Genomic DNA, 16852 nt, shown 5'->3' on the forward strand with positions numbered 1-16852 from the left:
AAGTTGGAAGCGTCTCATTGCAATTTTATAAATACAATAACATGCCTCCCGGTCTTAATGTGTTATAAATTATTCTTAACCATCGTTCAGTATTGGCATTTTTTTCTCCATCTTCATAATCAGTAACACTGATACCGTAAGTAACTGTAGTATCATCAGTACCTGTAGTATGGCTTTGAATTACCCTCTTCATTACCGATTAATTTACCTAATACTATCTGAAATAATTTCCTCCTCATTATCCATGTCTTCACATGGATTATGCGACTTTGTGACCGTTTCGTCATCTAATGATACCTCTTCGACACACTCTTCTGTTGCTTAAATTATAGTCTTGGAGAATATTGTCAAAATGAATTCTATTTATCTGATGTTCCCTCCAATTATTCTGATTAAGTAGCTTCCTCACATTTCTCTGATTAAATGGCCCTCACCTTTTCGTCCCACTACGTCTCACTCTGTTGTGATTAATCTGGTATTGGTTCCAATTTCTCACCGCAGACTGACAAGCTCCCAAAGGTATAAAGTTCAGTTTATAGATCTGTTTTCTTCGGTCATTGAACTTTGATTGTCTTGTTGACTATAATTTTCTTCACATGTCCTAGCTCTACTTTCAGGTCCCCTGTTCTCATACCTGCTTCTAATATAATAATTGAATAATAATTCTTTTTTCTCCTCCATAGTTTTCATTACTAAAATTACCATCTTAACTCCGACCATGGTTTCCTCTACCAAAGTTTTGATTCCTTCTCCATGCGGTGGACTCCTAAATTTAATTTGATTATAATTTTGTCTCTCATTTCTTTCGAATTCTCTGTCTACCGTATCAAAATATTTTAAGAAGTGATCTGTGGACTCATCTAACCCTTAAATCAGTCTCTGCTGAACTTTCTTTGGTAATATTTTTTTTTTCGTTTATGCTAATTCATCAAAACAGATATCCAAATTAATCAGTGTCTTTGAATTGTTTTTCACTGTTCTGACTCTGACCAAAGTTATTCAAAACGATTTTCTCAGAATCATTATATGACACACTTGGACTGATATTCTGATTTTCTCACGAAAATGTTCCACAGCTGAGAATTCTTTGGGTATTGTACTTTAAATGTATTTGTCATTTCAAATAACAATTTATCGCCGCAGTACTGTAGAGAGTCTGTCTGATGTAATTTTGCATATCCTAGGAAACTTTTGCATGCTAGAGCTAATGCCACCAAGCTACTGGAAAAACCTTTCTGAGTTACACGTTTTAGTACTCTATAAATTTCCTGTTTGTATCTAGTACATTATTTTTACAACTGGCATAGTTGGTGTTGCACGTTTTTTGGTTCGGGATAGCAGAAATTTTCTGATCAATGTTACCTTAGTGCGAATCTACTCCTCCTTCTGAAGGGCGCCCATTCTAATCAGTCCATATTTTCTAATTTCAGTTTTCTTGCTTTGAGAACTCATCTGAACTCTCAGAATTTTCTGTGTTTGTAATTTTTTGTGACATCTGATTCTATGTTTTCATTTCCACAGTCTACTATTTCCACACGAACACTGAGCATCCCTGGCCGGACTAAGCAGTAGCTATCAGTACATTAATTTCTTCTCTCATTTCGGTGCACCTATGTGCAGTCTTTTTTTATTGTGACAACAGACATGTCCGAAAGAGCAGATACTATGTTTATACAGACTACGCTTACCGGTCAAAGATCTTCTTCACTGCGGACGTACTTAAATTGCTGAAACTCTTACGGGAATCGATAGATTGAAAGCAGCGAATAATGGGAATACAGATGTAGTGTGTGGACAGTAAGTTGGAAATGCGGGTCTCACGGGCAGCGTGCCAGAGATACCTCCCTGCAGTCGTACTATCCTCTGTGTACTCGATGGCTGAGTCGTATAAAGCGTTTGCTATGTAAGGAGAGCGCCCCGAGTTCGAGATCCGGTCGGGGCATACACTTTCAACTGTCACCGTGGTGTTCATCAACGCCTGTAAGCAGTTAATGGTCTGGATTTCATTGTAATTTCATTCTTCGAAAGCTGCAAGTTCACTAATGGTATCTGTTCTTTCGGAAATGGCCGAAAGAGCAGATACCATCTTCATATAGATGAGGCTTACTGGCCTATGATCTTCTTCAGTGCGGATGCACTCACATTGCTCAAATTCTTACGGGAATCGGTACTCTGACTGACGCGAGTTATGAGTATAGTGGGTACGGCACTACAAATGTAGCGTGTGGACAATAGGTTGGAAATGTGGGTCTCACGTGGACCATGCCAGAGAAACGTTCCTGTGTCGTCGATGGGTCAATTGGATAGAGTACCTGCCATGTATTCAGGAGGTCCCAGTTTCTAGTCCCTGTCGAGGCACACATTTTTAACTGTCCCCGTTGATATTTAGCAACGCCTGTAAGCAGCTAATGGTCTGGATTTCGTTTTAATTTTATTTCGTCTTCTGTCTCATGGGCTGTCTATGGAGTACTAACTTTATTTTGATGTGTCAGAGTTTTCTTGGTACGTGTTTACAACTCTCTCAGGAAGCGCTACCCATCTCTCATTACCTCTCATACGCTGCATTCTCGTCATATTACGCTATTCTGCCTTCTAAGTACTACAATTGTCTTACAAAGCGTTAAAATATTTATTCATGTACACATACTTTACATCGTTGGTTTCCCTGTACTTATTACCTATGTTGTTCCTGCAAGTTTTCTATATGGTGGCCAACATTTATGTATATGTGAAGCGGTACTTGACATAACCATCATTTGAATTGTTAGGGGAATAACTGTGTTCATGTGTTGGCCATTGATATTTTTTCTGCGTCAGTTATAACATGTGGTCTGCCTCTAACTCACAATAGAATTGTTTAAATGAAATCAGTTTCACACAAAATGTTTCCCATCTTTCCTTCTTCGTTTTACACAAGGTTACAAATTACAACTCTGTGATGTTCGTACCTAACATTACAGTTTTGAGGTGTATCCATCTAAAAGGACAGGGTCCAAATCACAGCAAATTCTGAATAGATACACTGATTTGAAACTTCCTGGCAGATTAAAACTGTGTGCCGGAACGAGACTCGAACTCGGGTCCCTTGCCTTTCGCGGGAAAGTGCTCTACCAACTGAGCTACCCAAGCACGACTTACGCCCCGTCCTCACAGCTTTACTTCCGCAGTACCTCGCCTCCTACCTTCCAAACTTTACAGAAGCTCTCTTGCGAGGAGTATGGTGTTGGCCCACACTTAGCCTTGATGACAGCTTCCACTCTGGCAGGCACTAACATATTTCACGTTCTTAGTTTGTTGATCCCATCTCTAAGTTGAAAATCTCTGTAGACATCAGTCCATGTGCTCCTTTTGACTCGTCACATACATACAGGGACAACATATTCTGAGTACAGCGTTTCTCTTTCTGGGATTTGCTTTTGAGAGTTTTCTCATGCCAATGCAGAAAAATTTGTTAGCTTTGACGCTTGTCCTGTGTTACCTTTTTACGTTGTTACTAACACTTATCTTCGCTTACAGTCACTTCTGATTTTCTCTATTCCGCCACCAGGTTTTAACCATGTGAAGCACTCTGTTTCAGGAGTATATATTCGCTGAGATCTTTTATTCTTCATGCCCTACCGTGGTAATCACATTTCAACGATGGAACACTGACCGCTCTTTGCCGTTTGATTTGGGTTCTTTTTTGTTGTTTACCGCTGAAATATTCTTGCAGTAGTGTGCTAGATGTTAGTCACATTAATTACATAAGTTTTGTACGACTAATAACGGTGTGTAACATCTGATGTAAAGTTAAATCAGCTGTAACAATAGCTGGTTTAACTGCATATTTTTCCGACATACACATTACTTTATTCTGAACAGCTGAAAATTTTAAATTGTAGCTGACATTTAGCTGATTCAGTGGGTACACTCCGTCTTTGCCAACCTATCAGAAAGTGGTAAACATCACCAGGAATGCAATACAGATGACTATGTATCATTGTAAAGAAAACAGCGACCAACATCGATGCGGGATGTAGTTATTTTTTATGAAACATAAGCACTTCCAAACATATTCTTTACATGTATAGCTCAGTCTAAACATGGCATGCTACATTCATTTTGGATCGTTGGTCCCTTTTATCAAATAACTCATTACGATATTCTTTACCAACAGTGTGATTTTGGCGCTAAAGTGAAACGCTTTATAAATGTACTCACTTGGATTTCATACTTAGAGTTATAAGGTCTATGATCACATGTGGCAGAGCGTTTAGACCTATGACGATAATCTCTTAATGAAGTCTGCCTGCACAAGATATGAGTTTCATCTTGCTTGTCAGACCCGCAAAATTCTAGAACAGCCAGGAAGAGTACTACATCTACGGTGGATGGGGGGTTTGAAGGAATCAGACTACAAAGGCCTTCGGTCACTACATCTGCATCTACATAGATAGTCAGGAAGCCAGCCTATGGTGCGTGGCGGGGGTACCCTGTACAGCTTAAGTCAGTAACATCAGGACTTGGTTTATCTTGTACATTTCAAGTAATTCCAGCTTGTGCAATGTCCTCTGCACGTTAAAGATAATGTTAACCTTTGTTCACTAGGATTAATGAACTAAAATCTTGGCTAGATACTCTTTACAACCTCATATGTTAGACTGTCAGTCAGTGAGGTTATTATTTTATGAGATATTTAAAAGACTTAGATCTTGATTAATATATTATCAGTTCATGTTTCTGTTACTATTTCACAGTTCCACTCTACAAAGTACAAGGTGAATTCATTTCAGTGAATGCAAAGATAAAATTTCTTACCATATTCTCATTATGTTATTTACTCAATTAATATTCATGTACTGCTAACATTGCTAGATATGGTATGACAAATTAAGTTACATAACGCTCATTGTAAGTACCGCAAAGGTTACATCTTCTTCTGTGGCATGGACGCCGCTATAATAAAAGGAAATTATCAAATATTTCAGCAGGTTATAGATCGTTAGTCAAATCATCTGCATTAGATGTAGGTTATTGTTTTGTGATCCCATGGTGGGAAGAATACTTATTCCACATGGTACTAGAGGATGACTCTCTTATTATGTCTATGACGGAACATTACCTTTAGGTTCTGCATCCAGAGCAATAAACCAAAGCACCCATACTTATTTCAGTGCTTAGTACATTTAACGTTCCACTTGTATGTTGTTTCCATTTCAACACTATTTACCTAACTAGATATATGAGAAAGGTAATATTTGGTTTCCCATTAATGCAGATATTTCATTTGATTTCGTTTGATACAGAATCTGCTTTATTAATTAAATACATTACAGAATCTTATATATCTCTTAACTTAGCTATCTCCAAATTACACTCCTTGCAGAAGGTCGATTTTATCGTTTTTTCCTTATTGCCATATTTATGAGAAGGTTGCATTTAATTAGATATTGGGGCCATGCTACTGACTCCTATCCCCTTATGTAAATTTAATGTAACATTACAGCAGTCGTAATAAACCCTTTCACTCAACATAACAAATGTGTTTCTATTGATATACAGCAACTACTTACTAACGTTTCCCAGTTAGCTATAAATTAATAATATTATCAAAGAAAGATTGCAGTATAGCATCTAAGAAATAAGACAAGGAATCACTAATTCCATGAAAGTAGAGCAGTGGTTATTTTCTTTCATTTTATTTTACCTCAGTTGCGATTTTACGATACTCAGTGGAACCCAGCTGTACAGATAATTATAAGTATCTCGTTTAAGAAATTATGATTACTGAGTCCTGTGTCCTCCTACCTCCTATTTACGTGTATAAATTCGTGAAATTATTTTTTAAAGTACTTTTATGGGAATATTGGCTTTTGATTTTCTTACTACTTAGATATGCTAGCTGATGGATTCTTTTTTGTGGGGAATTGGTTACCTGCTGGACTTAGACTGCCGCAACAATATTTCATGACTATCATCAGGGGGGCTCAGTCAAGCAAGGTCCAGTTTGTCTAACTTTGTTACCATGATATAGGACAAAATGTAGTTGATTGCGTGGATAGGAATACCACTTGTTACTATTATGATCGTTCCATGGAAGTGTTCCGTTATTTGGATGGCCGGGATATATCTATCATTGATCCTCCTCCTTCTTATGCATTCCAGATGAACATCGTTTGATGGTCCACCAGCCGACATCTGAGTAGCAAGTGGAAAAGCAATATTGCTAGCATCAGAGCCAACTCATTGAAAGTGATTGTTGCTGTTCTCCTGCCACGGTGGTTTTGCCAGATTCTCACCATTGCCGTATCGATAGCTGTTACTGTTATAATCGTTAGCTCTTATGTCCCCATTTATCCAATCAATAGCATCTAGAATGAACAGAAAATATTCCAAATTCTATTCAGGGATTTGTACGAGTTTCTCTCTGATATCGATCGGTAGTTTCCGTTTAAAGGTACATAACACATACCTCTGGGTCATAGGTTCATTCCAGGAAAGAGTTTCGTTTAAATCTATTCCTAAATACCTTCTTAGGCTCTCTTGTCTGACATTACGAGGTTCAGGATTAAAACGATCCTTACACAGTCTATGCTGTATACACTTGGACCAACGTTTCACCAAAAAACACTCTCAAACTTTTCATATGCTTGACAATATTCCGCGATTTTTCTTGCCCAAAGGGTACCCTCACGCTGTACAGATCATGTGATAAATTGTGTTATTTTATGTTCCGACCATGTTTTGGCTAAGACACTTGAATTGTTTAAGAAAAACGACTGGGTTTACACTTTCCTTTCCTGGAATAAACACCAGGCATTTTCTGCGTCTAAAGAGAAACAGAAGAAAGGATGGACTCTGCCTCCGTACTCCTCATTGCAAGACTTTGTGGTAATCGATTACTACTACGTCAGTATACATGTTTTCTGGGAGGCTCTGGACTGTGGCAGTCATAATTAGTCCTAGCTATATGAGCTGTTCCATTTCTTTCTTGTTCCTTAAGAACATACCATTCTTTTTTTACATTACCTGTCTGAGTACTGAGCTGGGATGGCACACTGTCTTGCCTTTGAGACTACTCTTGCGTTAGCGTCTTGTGTAGCATTCTCCATTCGTTTTTGATTGTATGCACTGAAGCGCTCTACTTTGTTCATACTTAAGTGACGGTTTGCTGTATCGCCTTTTAAACTCTAATTCTAGCTTTTTTATGATCTGATCATCTTTCTCTTTCAAAACCTCGTCTACCTTCCTTCTATATTTAGGGGAAATATCCTGTACTTCAGTCACTGCATGCTGAAATGTTAATTTTAAAGTGTTCTGATAAAACGTGACAGCAGCAAAGTCTGCAGTTAACCCTTCTACTATTTCAGGGATGCCCTGTTTGTAATCAAGAAATTTCTTTTGTCATACTTTCATGATCTTTTTAGAACAATTCGGTTACTGATTGCCAGCATCGGTTTTCAACTGCTTTATTTGATTTTTAACCTGTTCAGTAACATGTGTAACCTAATTAGCCAAACTGCCATTTTTTATCCATAGTATTAAAATCTTCAGCCAAACCTTCCTATTTTCTAGCGATATTTTCTACATTAGGACCAGTCAATGCGTGCCAAGATTCACGCATGCAGCTTCTGCAGGCCAAGGTCGGACCTGTTGGCTTTACTCAGTCGTTTTCGGAGGTACCCAGATACGCGTGACTTTCATTGAGCATTGCAATGCCGCATTCTTAGCTCGGCATAACTCTCTGATTTTTGCAGAACCCTGATGTCAGCGCTGTTTGTCCTTCCACACATATTCGTGGTATGGAGCACATTCAAAGATCCAGTGGCTGTTTGTACAAAAAGAGAGAACCTAGCAATCTGTCGCCACAATTCTTTGAAATGAATGGCAGTGACAGAAGAGAGGGATGACAGATCTCAATTTTCATATGTGACGGGTGCTGCTTATTGGCTATGAAACGACATTATAGTGCTCTGCAGAAATTATTTAAACTCTTAGATCACAATAAAAGAGCAAAAAATTTATGCGATCGACAGGTGGTATTCATTGTTCTGTACATCAAGAAGCACTTTGACCTTAATCTGCGGGCATGGGATACTTAAAGAAATTGGTGGTGTCAATAGTAAAATTTGAAGTAGCATCCATTATTCAGTTTTCAGTTGCAACAGTTTTCTACGAAGGAAATAGAGACTTCATATATTACTGAAAAGTACGTTGGTTAAGTCAACGGGCTTTCCTGGAACGATTTTTTTATATAAATTTCACTGTTGAACTTATGAAGGAAAAGGAAAGCAGGAAAGAAAATTACAGGATCAGGAATGGATTGCAGACTTCACATTTGAAGTGGACTTGGCTGCACCTTGTCCACAGTAACAACCTGCAAGATAACTTCTTTCAGTTTTGGTGGGGATTAAATTAAAAAGAAAGTCGCGTTCTAGAGGGGACGCATTCTGATAAAAGACAGTCCATTTCCCTAAGCTCAGAGGCGTTAAAGAAAGCGAGAGGTTTGAGGACTTCATTACGGCCTTTCAAGAATTAAAATTATCGTTTTATAAAAGTTCTAAGTACACCATCAATGTTACATATCTAGAGTGCAGTTTTCGTGGTTATTTACTGTCTCAGTTAAAGGCGGCCCTGTGCATGAGCATATGTGACTGACTGATCTATAAGGTATTTCCAGCTTTATTTACAAAACAGTTTACGTTAAAAATATCTAGGACGGCTACATTGCTTTTCTCGGTTTGATTTTCCAGTTCTCCATAACGGGGTTGCAAAAGTGCTATATTATGTCTGTCTAAATATTTGTGTGATAGACTGGTCTTTGGACCAGTAGCATAATAGGATATTTACCTTAGCCATACACATAGCAACAGCTTCGTTCGCAGCAGGTAAAGTTGTCCGACGCGCTGAAGCTCTAAGGTTATCTACGTTCTCACGCGCAAATTCGCCGTCTCTTTCATGGTCAGATACATATTTTCTGTATTTTACGAACCTGTCATATTAATTTTCTGTCCACTTTTTATTATATTGATTTTAGCAGATAATTATTTGACGCACAGCTGATAGTACTGCAGTCAGCACGCAACCAAGTCGAGGATAGTATTCATACGGAACACGATGTTACTGAGGAAAATATTTCTTTGAAAACAGCAGGGCGACGCTAATACAAACTGTTCACGCAGAATCATGGACAACCGCTTACTTAAGAAATTAGAGTATTAATAAAAAACTTACACCTTTGGTAAATATCAGTTCCTCAAGACTAGATGGGACTCAAGTAAATGGATCTCGCAACTGCGAAATTCTACATTCCTATTCACGACTGAATGAATGTAACGATTCCCTACCTTGTGCTCTGTTGTAGACGACAATATAACTTTCATGGCTTCTTTTTTTAATTTTTAATTTTTACCTTCTTTTTGACATTTCTTTTGAATTTTATGACTTGTTAAAGTAAATCTTTATTCTTGATGTAGTTTCTCCTCTTTTATAAGTTTATTTACGTTTAGCGCTGTTGTGTGCCATTTGGTTAAATCCAAAGTAATAAACAACCATGTAGGAATAGGAGACTGGTGGTTAACGATGTCATTAGAGACGGAGGAGAACGGATTAGGCAAGGAAATCGGTCGCTCCCTGTCAAAGCAACAATCCCGGCATTTGCCTGAAGCAGTTTAGGGAAATCGCGGAAAATCTAAACCTGGATCGCAGGACGCGGATGTGAACCGTCGGAGGCCACTGCGCCACCTTGCACGGTAAACAGTCGTCAAATACATACTGCATATCCTTTTGAATAGAATTGAATGTACATCATAACAAATTATTCCACATTAACAGTCCTTTCACGGTCGTCAGGCCGGCCAGACGGGCCGTGCGGTTCTAGGCGCTACAATCTGGAGCCGAGCGACCGCTACGGTCTCAGGTTCGAATCCTGCCTCGGACATGGATGTGTATGATGTCCTTAGGTTAGTTAGGTTTAATTAGTTCTAAGTTCTAGGCGACTGATGACCTCAGATGTTAAGTCCTATAGTGCTAAGAGCAATTTCAACGGTCCTCAGTGTCCGTCCACTACCTTCCATCACAGCTTAGAAAGAAATACGAAGAATCTGTCAGATTACTTATTGTCCAAAGGTGGACTATGGTCTAGATCACATAAAAGTCCATCACAAAGGTGAGACTATATCGTGTTGAAATTTATCATAACAAACATTTTACGATAAAATATCTTTCTCTCACGCTGTAACTAAGTAATGAAATTAACTGGCTTTGTTAACATTCTATGACCATAAAACTTAAAATTATAAGTCCACCAATTTCTGATTGCACTGACAAATCAGCCTCCGTCAGGATTAAAAAAAAGGTAGGTTCCATGTAGTAAATATAAATAGTAATTACCTCAAAGAGAATGTCACAATTGCAACTCAACGGAGCGCGACCAACAGCTAATTCTGATCACAAACACTCAGCGTTTGACCAATGAGTAATCTGGACATCAACGTGAAAAAGGTCATACAATGAACTTGATTTATCTTTACTTATTATTTAATATGTCTTACATGAACGATATGTCAAATATGTCCGCAGAGATACAAGTAAGATGGCGAGCGTAAGGACAGCTAATAAGACAGAAGGGAAGCAAGTAAAAGACTTTAAGCATGAATGGATGCAGGTGATTCGCAGCTGTCAGCAATTACTACCCCAGGTCCCGTGCAAGCGAAGGAGAATGTCTCCTATACCATGCTACTACTCCCACCAACTTCCCACCACGGTGCACGTTTCGAGCCGCCATTCACGGCGTTTGTGAGACGAACATCAGCCTAGTGTATCTGATGTGATTCACCCGAAGAGCCGACACATTTCCGTTGATCGGCGGTCGAATGCCGATGGTTCCCTGCCTACTGCAATCGTAACTGACGATATCGATGCGTCAACATGTGAACACGTGGTCTGCTACGAAGCTCCATGTTATGGAAAGTACAATGAACGATTTGCTCCGAAACACTAGTGCGTGGACCAGCATTTGGCTCTATTGGCAGAGACACCAAGGGACACCATCTATCCTAGTTTTCAGAGCAGACAAACCTACAAACTCTGGTTTATGTGAAGAGTCGTGGGCGTCCAAATATTTGGCTGCTGTGGTAGTTCCACTGTCCTTCTAGTTTGTTCCGTAAATGTTCACGACAGTAGTACACGAACATTCGACTGGTTTCGCCGTTTTCGAGATACCCGTTGGCAGGCTCTGGGTAATAATAACACATCACTTGTCAAAGTCTCTTATCTGAATAGATTTCTGCACTTGCAGCCCGTATCTTCGTTAAGGTGATTCCCCGCCCATGTTTTGTTACCGCGTCACATGCTCGCAAAGCCACATGGCAGCATCCAACATGGCGGTGGGCAGTGATCATAATGTTCTGGTTTATGAATGAATTTCTGTATATATGTAGACTGTAAGTCGATGTAATGGATACTGTATAAGTAGTGTTATTTGCATGATGATGATGATGAGAGAAGAGCGAATGTAGAAACTGACCTCTTCAGATGGACGGATTACCAACAACAGTGCAACATGCACTCACTTCATTAGAGTTTGTGCAAAGACATTGTATTTAATCCAGAAAAATGACGGAAAAATCTGGGGTCAGGATCTTTACGCCACCATCTCGCCTCCCTTCGCCGGCGCATTAAGAACTGGCATGCCTTCCAGAGTTCAGATGCTACGGTACAATCGAGCATTAGTGCCCTCGGATATGGAGGGGGATAACAGAAAAAGATCTTTTCCTGTATTGCTTAACTCATAGCGAGCGTCAAGACGAACCAAACCTGATTTCAATCTACGTACCAATGTAACGATCATTCGTATTGACAGTTGAAAAGAATTTTCCTATATTTTGACAGTTGAAAAGAATTTTTCCATACGCCAGTGACAGATTGTTTTCCAGTCTTCACGTCAGAAATACAACATATGTACAACAAATGTACATATGGAACGGAGTTTATCCTTGGATGGATAGCCCTCACGACTTCGCGCTCATCTGAAAAACGACAGTTTTGGTAATAGCATCGTCATCGGGTTGCAGAATAGAGCATTAGTAACTGCCATATTGTGTATGGACGAACTATTGCGGACTCAACCACGGGACCAACGAAGGGAGAAAAAGAAGCAGAAGAAGCTGAATTCGAACCCTAACGATAAACATTCACTACGTGCAGTTACATCGTTCTGACAAAGATAACAGAGAGTAAAATCTGTAGAAAACCACTTCGTCTATTCAAGAAGACAGCATTCAAACTCTGATTCAGTCGTTCTGATTTAGGCGGTCTGTGGAGTCTGTAAACATCTCAAGGCGATAAGCCTTTCTCTTCACCGTCATTGCCTGGTACGAACTGGTGTTCGATCAGTACTGCGTTTGATACTGACTGACTGGCGAACACTGAACATCTCCTTTCGATTATATAATGTACTAAATGTTGTCAGTGACGCGACCCTCATAAAAAAAGAACTGATACTGCCGATGAATTATTTGGATCCAGTGCGAAGCTGTGTATTCAATGAAGCTGACATTTAAATCTGTGGGTCTAATTAAGTCAGCTACGAAAGTGGAAGTGCGTACAGCAGCGTGCAAAAAAATAAATCTATAAATAAATAAAAATAAAAAAATACGGATCGCCTTTGTTTTGTTTGAAACAAGAAAAGACTCTCGCTTGCACTCCGTTTCATAAATTAAATTAGAGAAAGCGAGATAAGACAGCGAGCTAATAAAGACGTACAGCGGCAATCCGGGTAACTTTGGTGTCCGACAAGGCGTCCAGCGCTCCGGACCTTCACTTAGAAAGAGCGCGCGCCCTCGGATGATAACCGAGGCCTTTCAAATTGGCAGCGGCCTCCATTTGTCACATGAAGTGCAGTGCCGTGAAGCCTCATTGCTGGCCTCAGAGAGAAGAAGAACTAACGATGAAAGCTGTAGCTTCATGAGCTACCTTTCAGGTTCGCTGTGATCACGGTTGCTGAGAGCCACAAATTATACCCCAGCCAACGAGCGAAAATTACGGAAAAATCATGCAGTGACTACTCTTTGTACAATGGCAGGAGGGAATGTCACGAACAACAAAAATCCCTACTGGTAGAGAGTGAGCATGTGAATGGGTGTTTGGGTGGAGAATGTTTGAAGGTCATCTTTTTAAGTAATGTTTTTAAGCTTTCTTTGAATTGCTCGAAAACCGCTACTTCTAGTCCAGTACGAAACTAGACCACACTAATTAAATTTCTTTCAAATAATCCCTTGCTCACTTTTTTTCTATAACAGTTTCCGCGCGGCAGGAGATGGTTTAGTCGCGAATTATTAAAGTTAGTGTTCCAATAGAATAAAATTATTGTTAAATGAAGTGGTTTATGAAGATATATTAAATATGTGTACCACGTGTAAATACATTAAAGCATTACTAACCGATAACTTGTTGTGTCGGGTTGTAATAGTGCGGAATGGAGGAATGGGTGGACGAGACAGATGCGAGGGAAGGCCTGTCTCCGGGTTTGGTCGTGCATTTCCCTCATCCGTACGTATGTAAACGGAAGAGCGAGCAGGTGATTCCGTACCATATGTACCCCACTGCGTCGCAAGTAGCAACTACGAGGCCTACGAGAAGAACAGGTGGTGGCTCGTACGTCACATGACGTCACACTGCAGGTGGTAAGAGTGCCAGCAGGCGTCTCCCGCTGGGAGCGAGTAACTAATGAGACGAGTTTAATATTTCTCAACCACACGTTTGAATGCATGCAAGTTCTCGATAGCTCACAACAAAGATAATACTTTCAATTCCCCGGAGAAACCTTACAGCGGCCGTATAGGACGCCAAAGAAACAGTTTCCTTTCTAGCACTGTGGAAAAGTGTGCAGAGATTTGCGTAGGTTCTATACATAGAAGTAATTGCGTGAGTATTATGAGAAACTCACATCTGTAGTCCTTGTAATGTTAACAGACTATGTGGAAAACAAGCCCCACGGGGCTGGTGTACTCACTGCGGCTCCAGTGATTAACGAGGTGCACTGACGAAGGTCTGTATAGCTTTGTGAACGAGCCTGTAGTAACTTCTTGTGATTTAGCGGGATAGACAGAATGACAGTTACCGGCTCCATCTTCCATATGGAGCCCGTTGTGGCAGGGAATGCATAACCACAGTTCGGCGGCCCACCTTCCCTGCGCTACCAGCATCCAACCGTGTCTAACTCCCGACCCTGATCCAGCGCCCACACCACAATGTATCCCTTAATACGCTCTGTTCCACATTGACATGTTATACACCCTGAATAAATCTTCGTAATCCACTTCATTTAACATTATTAATTTTTATTCCATTAAAACCCTATTTGCAATAATCTGTGGTTTTTCCATCTCATGCAACGTGGTAACTGCTAGTCCCAGGAAAAATTAAATCATACGTTCTTCTTGGTATATTTACCTCAGTTTTGTAGCGGCAAACATCCTAGCTAGAACCTGCGATTATCGAGAATTTAAGAATTCCCCTGCCGCGAAGTTAAGGTACGAGACATTAGGAGTCATACGGAGGGAATATAGATAGTCGTTTCTCCTTCGCTCTATTTGCGAGTAAAACACGGAAGGAAATGACTAGTAGTGGTGTAAGGTATCCTCCGCCACGCACCGTACAGTGGCTCACGGAGTATCTTCGTAGACGTAGATTCAAGTAAAACATAAAAAAGTGATATTTAAATATCCCTCCCCCACTTCCACCTCACACTCCACCATTGCGGATTTTTAGGGTGTTGTTCATGACACTCCTTCCCACCACTGTACAAAACTTTATTACTTCATGATTTATTTCCCCAATTTGACCTTTCTTGATTTTCGTTGTAAATATAGAGTGTGTCTCAGAAATGTTGCTACAGAGTTCGAGAGAGTTTCTTGAGGAACAAACCGAGGATAGGAGCCCATGTCCAGAAATGTCATCCATCGTCGCTACAGAGCGGCGAAGTAATAGCTGGTGGCGCCTGACACTGGGTCAGCCTTGGGCTGCAAACGGCCGTTGATGGACGGAGACGTTGATAGCGACTCAGTGATCGCAGCTGGTTGCCACGAACGCCAGTGGAGAAGGCAGAGCTACCTGCTGTAAAGACAGGCTTCGCCTCCTGTGAATTTTATGCTCTATTACCTCAGTGAATTACTGTTTTGAACACGTTATCCTATCTGCAATATCATTTTTTTCTTGTATTTCGTAAAACACTGGAGATTTTTCTAGGGTTCCAGGAGAAAAATAAATTGTACATGGAAACCGGTGTCCGAAACTGTCATCCACTGAGCCAACAGAACATCCTGTTTATAAGAAACGAGGCCGGCCTTTACAGCAGCTAGCCCCACCTTGTCCCCTGGCGATCGTGGCAATCAGTCACGATCAATGAATAACTTATAACGACACGTTCCGTCGACGGTCCGCCATCGTACGAAGTGTGGTTCTCTGCCAAAGGGGTGACTTAGTGGCAGGTGCCGAAGCCTTTAACTTCTGCACGGGTTCCCGTTTTCGATAAGTTCCTCGAAACACCATCTGAAACCCCTCCAAGTGTGTCGCAAACATTTCTAGATCACCCTGTACAGGTAATCTGACACGTGCATGCCCATTATACGACTTCGTGATTTATCACAGAGAATTCTTCACCACAGTATTCTGTGTCTGCTTGAACTATGGTGGATTTTCACAACACTTGCATCATCTACAAAGAACTGACACGTCCTGTACTAATGTGGGGCAAAGGAGGACCGACCATATCGTTTACGTCTGTCCTTTGTAAGAACCAAGTTAAGTACTTTGTGGACATCAACGACCTACTAAGGTAAAGACGTTACTTGCAATCGAGAGCAATGTATGCATACACTGATGAAACAATACACTACAACCAACTGATTAACAGAACGTTAGTCCACCTGCATAATGTAATACACCAGCAATTCTACAAGGTATGAATTCAACAAGCCCTCGGCACGTTTCTGGTGAAACACATAGGTCACGCTGTTCCCGTAGACTAGAGACGTCTGTGTTGTGGGCGTGGAGCTGGCACAAGATAAGATACAAGATGTGCTGCATCAGGTTCGTATCAAGCGCATTAGTTGGTCAAGACACCACAACTAGTTCACTATCATGCTCCTCAAACAACTATATCAAAACTCAGGACTTGAGGCATGAACAGTTATTCTCTCGAAGATGCGATCAGTGTGTGGTGAAGACATCATACACGGACGGATGGTAGCGGCCCGCAGCACTGTTAACGTAGTATGCACTTGTCGTGGTGCCTTTGAATATTTTCACAGCGCCCATCGAACACTGTGAATGCCCCCCCATCGCGTAATACAGACCCCATTTACATGTGCCCCGTGGCGCCTGTGTTTTTAGATCAGCGGTTCGCGTCGATGAAAGCATGTCTGGCCACGACCATCGACTTCGTCTAACAAGAAATGTAATGCATTCGACGATGCAACATATTAACATTGGCTTAATAATTTTAGGAGGATAGAAGAGACCATGAAACTTAGTGACGTATGTATAGTCGCCCTACAGAATCGCCAAATGGTTTTTTTTATCTTTGACAAGACGGCAACCTATAGTTAAGTATTATCTGTTGATAAGGATCATCCCTGCTTATCACGAACAACTCCGGCAACACCCCTTTTTCTACAGTACCTGTATCGCTCTGAGTCGTCCGATCAGTTAATCTGCAAGAGTCAGCTAAGGCAACGGCTCTGACGACGTCCATCACAGTTCAGGATTAAACGTTAGTAACAAAAGAGTTTCGTGGGCCCCGATCATACGCCCTGAAATATTTACCATCAGCAATTTTCAATTATGTAAGTGGATTTCCCCATTTGCGGTA

Source organism: Schistocerca gregaria, chromosome 7 (genome assembly GCF_023897955.1).
Source record: "Schistocerca gregaria isolate iqSchGreg1 chromosome 7, iqSchGreg1.2, whole genome shotgun sequence".
NCBI classification, from domain to species: Eukaryota; Metazoa; Arthropoda; class Insecta; order Orthoptera; family Acrididae; genus Schistocerca; species Schistocerca gregaria.